Source organism: Calonectris borealis, chromosome 25 (assembly GCF_964195595.1).
Source record: "Calonectris borealis chromosome 25, bCalBor7.hap1.2, whole genome shotgun sequence".
NCBI classification, from domain to species: Eukaryota; Metazoa; Chordata; class Aves; order Procellariiformes; family Procellariidae; genus Calonectris; species Calonectris borealis.
In genome coordinates this window covers 7,000,582-7,007,544 of record NC_134336.1, presented here as the reverse complement: position 1 = coordinate 7,007,544, position 6,963 = coordinate 7,000,582, and positions in this window count along the sequence as shown.

Genomic DNA, 6,963 nt, shown 5'->3' with positions numbered 1-6,963 from the left:
AACATGCAAAGACCCAACGCTTTGCCCTGCCCCTACCAGCCCTGACATCCCCTGCAAAAGAAACGCCCCAATTCAGACCACCACACCAGCTGGGATGCCAAGAGACCTCAAATTTGAGTAAAGACATCCCTTAGCTGTTTCCACTTGTGCAAAGAATACCTTCTTCTGAGAAGAGCAACTCCAGAAACACCACGCAATGCTCGTCCTCCTGGAGTATGCATCCCCTTAAGGAACAGGCATTACCTCTCCATCCTTCCTCACGCCCAGCCAGCTCATCACCCTCAGCTTGTTCCTCTGCACCTGATATAACCAGCTGCGACTGTCGTGCCTCCAAGGGGGGTTATCAGATCTACACCCCTGTGGCAATAGGGTGGCAACTGCACGTTACCAGCCCGTTACCGAGTCTCAGCTGACCCAGCCCAGCCGCTGCTCTTGTTTTACAGGTGGCGGGTGCCATCCCAGTGCTTTCCAAAACACGTGAACTTTATGAAACTTTTTTATTTTTAATTTCTGTTCAACTCATTTTAGCCCCATCTTCAGTTTTTCTATAGCTTTATTTACGTTACTTCCCCCAGAAGGTAACAAACCCAAGAAAACTGAATAAAAGGCAGGAGGGAACACAGGAAACCCGTGGGGAGCTATTTAAAGAGTCAGCGATGCCTCATGGAAAACTCTGAAACACGTTCCCGTTAGTGACAAACCCGCTGCTTTGGCCCCGGGTCACTCGCTGCATCCCTTGGGGTCCTCACTGCCTCACCCTGGACAGCAGGGAACGGGGAGAGGCTTTCTATCCGACCTTTTCCTGGGCATCTCCCGGCAGCTCGGGGCAGGAGGAACCAGCCAAAAGTCCAGGGCCCAGGGTGTTCCTCCCAAACCCCTCGAAGGCTCATAGAAGCTCTCCGAGTTTCACAACCTGTTTTGTGAACCCGGTACCCCACTACCTGAACGACAACCACTCGTTCACCTGCACCAGACGAAATGGCTGGAGACGGCACGCCATCACTTCCAGCGGTGACGCAGACCTCTAAAGCATCCAACCCACAACTTATCTTACTGCATTACTTTTGGGGAGCGCGTGTCCAGTCACACATTTCTCCAGTTGGCCTTTTACCCCAAAACCACTCCCTGAGTTGGGAACGCAACCAGTTCTCAACACAACACCCCTTGGGTCCCTTCGTCACCGCTGGCTCACAGTTCATTATGATATTGCTGATAGACAGGGCTATCAAGAAAATAATCATACACCTGAAGATGAAGAAGGCCAGTCCATGTATACCTGAGACTTAAATCTACTAGTAATTCCTACGAAAAGTGACAGTAGGTGGATAGAAAATTAATGCTTTTGTCTGTTTTGTGCCTTTTGAGTTCTGCAAAGGAGCGAACTGCCCTTCAGGAGAGACAATCTAAGAAACGCAGAAGTTGGATTTCAATCTGGACATCGGAGCGTGGCGGTAAAGACTTCAGGGAACTACTACACTTAAAACCAGGTTTGCTGGGAAAAGGGCCAGGCTCAATTTTATTGGATTCTCCTGAGGTTTCCCCTCTAAACTGCACGGCCAAATGAGGGCTCAGCAAACCTCTCCAGGTCTCGATGCATCTGAGAGCAACGTTAGCAGAGAAACCCAAATCCTATGTCTGAATTCAGCTAGATCCAGCCAATTTTTGACACACCTTGCCTTCCTGCCTAAAATCTGTAGGTCTAATGGAGAAGTAGAGCAAAATAACTGAAACTCCAAAGCCTCCCAGAGCTGCAAAGCTTGAATAACAGTTTAATGAGCAGGCGACCCTCCGAAGTCCAAGGAAGGAACAACAGAAGGGCTGGATAAGTGGCATCGAAAAGACAACTTAGGATCTGGAGACTGGGGAGCTGCTGAAACCGAAAACCTTATCTGCACAAAAAAAAAAAAAAAAATCTTTATATCATCAATGTATAATAAGGTTTCCCACAATGCTGAAGATCATCTACTCTGAGTTTGTACCAGTGGCCCACCCGCCTGCTCGCTCCTACAGCAATGCCCTACAACCGCTTTGTGCCTACGGAGATGATACAGGGGCTTCGAGGCAATGAGGAAGAAGTAGTCCTTGCTTACAGCAGCTCCATTTTGGGAAGGTAGGAAAATTTGATCTCACTCCTGTTTTCCCCTTAGTTATCCCTGCTTAAAAGTTGCTGAGCAGTTCCAAGAAGGAAAGTGCACCCAAACCGAAATTGCCATGCAACTGGAAAAAAAAAAAAAAAGGGTTACAAAAACACCATCCAGATGTCTTTAAATGGGTTAGTTACTGTTCTTCTTAGGGAGAAGGCTTCTTAGAAGGTTTCCATGCAGTAAACGCTCAGGGACATCTGTGGTCATCTCATTCAGCTCCGCACGGCTGATTTCCTCACCTTACCCTGCTGCACGTGCAAACCCTGTTCACCATCTCGGAAAGCTCAGAGAAGTGGGCAGCAAGTGAAAACCGGTGCTACACAAGCTAGTCACAGCCTGGGCTTCCTAGGGAGGAGGGGTTGGGCTTGGTTCAGGGCTCTGCAGAGAAAATGAGGCAACGCAGAGGATAAGGAAGATTTATTGCACATTTACTTTCACCAAATGTTTTTTGAATGACTGAATAATCCCCTAGTCCCTTTAACACAGGCCCTCCCTGACACACAATGTGTCTTTTGATGCTCATTAAAAGGTTCACCTTATGCAGGCATGTAATTAGAGCCGGGCAGGATAAAAATCTCCATTCTGATTACTGCACCGATTACAGAGACCGAGATCCCAGCTGACTGTGCAAAGCCGGCCTGGGAAAGACCATTTTCTTGAATTCAAGTCCTGGCGCAGCGGGAGCACTAATCACAACTGTCCTCTTGCAAGGTGGTCTCGGCAGAGCCCAGGAGAGGGAGCACCAGTGAGAAATCGGCCCGGATTAACAGGAGAAAGGTGGGAAGAATTCAGTAAGTGTAATGGGCAGAATGGAAAACAGAATAAATATTTCCCTGCATCCCAGCTGGCCCTACTGACTGCAGATCCCAGCAGAGCTATAAAGATGTACTAACAAGCAGCCTTTTTAAAGTCAGAGACAATGGTGTTGAATGTATATTTTAAATAAATTGCTTTCCTTTCCAGAGGGTTGTTTTTTTTTTTTTCCTAAGTTTGAACCCCCTTGCCAAGAAACCAAATGCTTTAAAGCGCTTTAGAAACGGCGAGTCTGCTGAAACACTTTTTGCATTCAACATGTGCAGCCAAATGTGGCCAGAAGTTATGACGGCAGAGCTCCTCCGAGCACAGAGTCAGCAGGAACCTCGGTGATTAGGGGAGACGGAGGAAGGCGGAGGAAAGCCAGCTTTTCTAACGCAGAAGGAGCTACCCGACATGGCCATGGGACTTTGCCAGTGACGTTCGGCAAGGGAGTTCCCAGGAGCCCCTCATTAATGACCTGCCACCCAATCAACAGGATGGCCGCGGTGATTTCCCCAGCCGGGATACACTTCCCTGCTCTCTCCGATTACTGCTAAACCACCCATGTCAGCAATGCCTTATCCCCGCAGCTCAGGAAAGGCTTCTCAACAGCGCTTTTGTTGTTAACTTCAGAATAAATATTATTTTCGAAACCGTTTCTCCGGGGACTCACCCCACCGGATCCCCGTAGTAGTCCCCCACATCCGATCACGCTCACACACGCTGCAAGCTACGCAAGCTGAACACTGAGCTATTCTATTGACAGCTGCCGTATATTTTTCAAGAGCAAACTCCAAACATTTCTGAGTTTGCTTGCCCGCTGGTCTGCTCTCTCCTCCGCCCCGGCTGCAAGAACGTGCTTTTGCTCAGACGGGAAAACCAAACGAGCGGAGCCTGCGGTCCTGTCTCTGCTTTTTCTGCCACACGTGCACCTGGGCAGCCACTCGTCACGGCAGGGGGGGGGAAATCTTGTGAGGGTCCCTTGTTAAGATGCTAAAAGCACAGTAGAGAAGCTGCAGCGGGACATACAAATGTTTCTGAAATGGATGATGTCTGACATGGAGAAATCAGAAGCGCCCGTTGTGGATTAGGATGAAAACGGTCAGTCACAGTGGATAAGTCCCTTCCCTTACGCTGCAAGAGCTTCCCCAGGAGAGGAGGGGGCTCCTCAAAGGCATTTCTCAGGGGCTGCACCGCACTTCTGCGCGTGCTGAATATGTCCCAGAGGACACAAAGCCCAGACCTGCTGCAAGCAGTTTGGTGGCAACACATTCATTAATTAATCAACTAGTAACTTCTGCAAGTTCTTTCTTTGATGCACAGTTTACGCAAGTCCTCTCCAGATTTTGTTTTTCCTTTCCTTAATAAGGACTGCAGTGAATCCTTCACCAGTCCAAGAAGCCTGACGGCAAACCTTGGAGACAGAAGGCTTTTCTCCTCAGAAGCAAGTCAGGACAGCACATATCAACCCCCACCATGTCCCACACCAGTATCTCTGCATCCTCCACTCAAGGCTACTTCTCTAGGGATGAAAGAAATCATATTTCCAGGACCCCTGCAGTTAGACCTGCCTGCTAAGAAGCGGAAGGCAGGAAGGGGATGGGGACAACGAGACTCACTGAACGGGCTTTGGAGCCTCTTGACACCTGCGAGCCGAGTGAGAATCACAACATCCCACCCCCCACAAATCCCACCTATTCTTACTGGGAAAACATGCTCTGACAGCATTGTGAACGTTTTCCTACAAGAATCAGAATGAAAAGTTCCTGAAGCGATTGCGAGAAAAACACGACAGTCCCCAACAAGCACAAACAGCTTCCTAGGAGATCGCCGAAGCCAAATAAAATAAGAGAGATGGGAGTTACGATGACGAGGCTACCAGGACATCCAGACAGCAAAGGTTAAAACTGGCTCTGCGCACTGACACTAATAATCTTTCAACACCAGGGAAACTAAAAGCCTGTAAGCTACAGGTTATCCTCTAGCAGCAGAGCAGGGTTTGGATTGTATTGCTCACACCATAAATCACTGTATCAGCTGCCCCAGCCATTTCCACTCGTCAGAGTGTAACTGGGTAAAAGTGCCAGGCGCTTTCACGATGGTTGGCCAATTAGCTAAAGAAAGAGGAGGGGGGGAAAAATAAAATAATGCACGGTGCCTTTTTCCGGAATAACAATCCACACATTTGCATACAGCAGCTCAGCGCGTGTCTGCATTTCTGATCACACCTCTGGGTGCATCAAAAGCGTTACTAATTTCCATCGAGGAGGATTAAGAAGCTTAAATCGTTAGCACTCATTTACTCAGACTTAATGCATTTTTAAAGCTGCCTCATTTTATGCTGATGTGCAGGTGCTAATCCGCAGCGAGAAACACTTAAAAGGGATAAAACACGCAAAGGGTCAGCCCCAGGTACAGGCCCTCCTTCTCTGCATCCAGCAGGTTCAACCTCCTCACCTGCCCGCAGAAGCCCCGCAGATATTTTGGAGTCTGGGTTGGGAAAGTCAACTTGCTGGTAGCTCACACAGGGATTTTACTCGCACAGCTTCTCGCCCGCATCACGTGTCACCCAAGAATAACCCCTCCGCTCCCCACTTGCTTTCCTGTACAAGTGATAAGGAGGAAATCCGTCCCAGACAGACAGACAGACAGCACAGCCCTGCCACATGGTGCAGCCAGCGAAAGTCCGCAGCTCGCAGGACCTTAATTAGAGGTGGCCGCCAATTAAGAGTGGAGCTGCAGTTTATGCCTGTGCCAGCGCAGGCACCCGGGCTGTCTGGCGGCGGGTCAAGAGAAACAACCCCTCCGTGTTTACAGTATACAGTAGCCCGACATCCAGTAACTCCTGGTTACTCATTGCCGTGACCTCATCAGCGAGACATGCCCGTGTGCTACAAGTGCTCTTAATTACGCCCCATCGGCTGCTCTTCCCTCTCAGCACCGACCACGGCTGATACGAGAAAAATAAATAGAAATAGATATATTAAAGCGCCTCCCCGCCCCCAGCAGCGAGTGCCTGGAGTGAAGCGATCAGATTCGTTACCTGCACATGCCCCCCGCGCTGCAGCCGCGGCTCTCCCATGACTCTGCCCGGTGAGAGGTAGGGACCCTGGGACTCCAGGGGGATCTTCTGCCGGGCTGCAATAGAAAAGGTTAGTTTAAAGCTCCTTATTTGGGCAGTGATGTAAAGGGAAGTTGTTCAGGCAGCGCCACCCCCTTTTTCCATTCACTACACATTGTTTCCTGTTGTCAAGCAGCTGCTGTGGCTTTCGGCACAGACAAGGGAATCCTTCAGCCCCCGGCTGGCTCCGGGTGTTGCGGAAGGCGCTGCCGAGGCAGCCCGCGGCCCGATCCCGGCTGCCCACGCACGGGGGGGAGCAAAACTCATCCGGGCTGGACCGCGGGAGCGGGTCGGAGATGGTCCCCCCCCTCACGCCAGCTCTTTCCATCACAAAAGCGGCTTCTTGCCTGCAGGAGCCGGCGCCGTCGGAGGGCGGGGGGAGCCCGGGGGGAGTCCGGCCGCCCCGGGGCCGGGCGGGGGGGAAGGAGGGAGCGCGCTGTCGGCACGGCTCGCCCGCCCCGCCGCCTCCCTCCCTTCTCCATCCCTCCCTCGCCGCCTTCCTCCCTCACATCCTCCTCCTCCTCCTCGTCCCCTCCCCATCTCTCCCGGCTCCCCCCCTCGCTGATGCAGGCGCTGCCCGGCGGGGCGCACGGCGGGGGGAGCCGAGAGCAGCCGGCAGCGCTTCCCCCCCTCCGGCTGCAATTTGGGAGCGGGAGGGGGGGACGCGCAGCCCCGGCCGCCCCGGGGCGGGGGGACGCTCTCCCGGAGGGGACCCGCCAGCATCTTCCCCCCGCGGCTGCAGGAGCGACCGGCGGGGCTGCCCACGCAGGGCCGTGCCGGGGACAGCCCGCTCCCGCCGGGGTTTCCAGCGGAGGGAAACTCCCAGCTCACCAGCCACGTCCACCCGGCGCGGAGCGCGGTCCGCGGGCGCGGAGCTGCTCCACGGCGCTCAGCACCGCCACC